This window comes from Cyprinodon variegatus, unplaced genomic scaffold, assembly GCF_000732505.1.
Source record: "Cyprinodon variegatus isolate N-32 unplaced genomic scaffold, C_variegatus-1.0 Scaffold7801, whole genome shotgun sequence".
In the NCBI taxonomy this organism is placed as follows: Eukaryota; Metazoa; Chordata; class Actinopteri; order Cyprinodontiformes; family Cyprinodontidae; genus Cyprinodon; species Cyprinodon variegatus.
Window position 1 is genome coordinate 1 of NW_015158254.1, and position 1,170 is coordinate 1,170.

A 1,170-nucleotide genomic window follows, 5' to 3' on the forward strand; every position below is an offset into this window, starting at 1 on the left:
GGATGGATGGATGGATGGATGGATGGATGGATGGATGGATGGATGGATGGATGGATGGATGGATGGATGGATGGATGGATGGATGGATTTTAGATCAGTTTTGCAGGCACGGGGTAGTTATGTCACTACAGGACTCTTAAAAGAAAAAGAAGAAAAAAGCACTTTTCTTACCAACTTGATCTTTGAAAATCTTTGAAATAACCACCGGCACGTTGTGCTCTGCACCGCCCTGCAAATGCAAAGCAAGAAGGAAGAGGATCATTTTTTTTTTTGTTGTGTTTTGCTGAAAAAAGTTCCACCAAAGCCTTCTCCTTTTCAACACATGAGGAAATCTTATCTGCTTACTTTGATGCTTAAGCCCAGGCCGCCGGTCGCCTGTCTTCGCAGTACAACAGTTCTGTGCTTTAGAAAGGGGGAGTTTTTTATTGGCAAAATGGATTTTAGTAAACAGATTGTAGGGCCATGCAGTATGAGTGTTAATGCGGCTCCGGAGCGCTCGGCTGCACTTACGTTTACTTGGGATTGGCTTCCGTTTGTGCAGACCACATCCAGCTTCTGAATGGTTAACGTGTCTTTGGTGAGTTTCAGGCAGACGTCGTAGGTGTTGTTGCTCTCCTGGTTGTAGAGCAAAGCAATTCCAGATTTGGTCTGTTGGGATGGAGAAGAGCGTTGACGTTCTGCCGAGCAGAGCAATTAAGCACACAATGAACATTTTAATCATCCTTTCTCAGATTGTCATTTGTTCCAAGTGCTTATATCTTCTGGGGTTTTGGGAGAGACCTGAAATAGCCTGTCTGTTTGAGGGATGGCAAAAACTTTCAGTTGTGAAGAGGGGAGTTAGACCATCCCATATGGAGTGAATTTGGTTCCATTATTGTTGCAAAGAACATGTTCTGTAAATGGAAATGTGAAAAAAATGTAACATAAAAATTATACTTCTTACGCTACGTTCACACCGCATGCGATTTCAGCAACAAAAAAGCGTCTGCTGCTTCATCTTTGATGCTTGTCCACATTAAGGTCAGACGTCCAGTAAAGTTTATCCAGATTCAATTCAATTCAGTTTATTTCTATAATAGCGCCAATTCACAACACGTCATCTCCAGGCACTTTCCAGTTCACCAGATCATCCAGTCAGATTGATTCAAAGTTTTCTATCTAAGGAAAACC

At 42.3% G+C, this 1,170-nt stretch overlaps 1 long non-coding RNA gene across 2 annotated transcripts; it reads right to left on the reverse strand.

The window, feature by feature from the left end:
• Positions 1 to 171: 171 nt before the first annotated feature.
• Positions 172 to 649, reverse strand: LOC107081583. Of its 2 annotated transcripts, none has more exons than XR_001481095.1 (3): positions 511 to 649; positions 346 to 402; positions 172 to 229 (listed from the first exon to the last, which is right to left on the reverse strand). It is a non-coding gene; the product is annotated as an uncharacterized LOC107081583 (long non-coding RNA). The 2 variants fall into 2 exon arrangements; XR_001481096.1 differs by having other exon boundaries at positions 181 to 229; positions 346 to 397.
• Between the last annotated feature and the right edge of the window lie 521 nt (positions 650 to 1,170).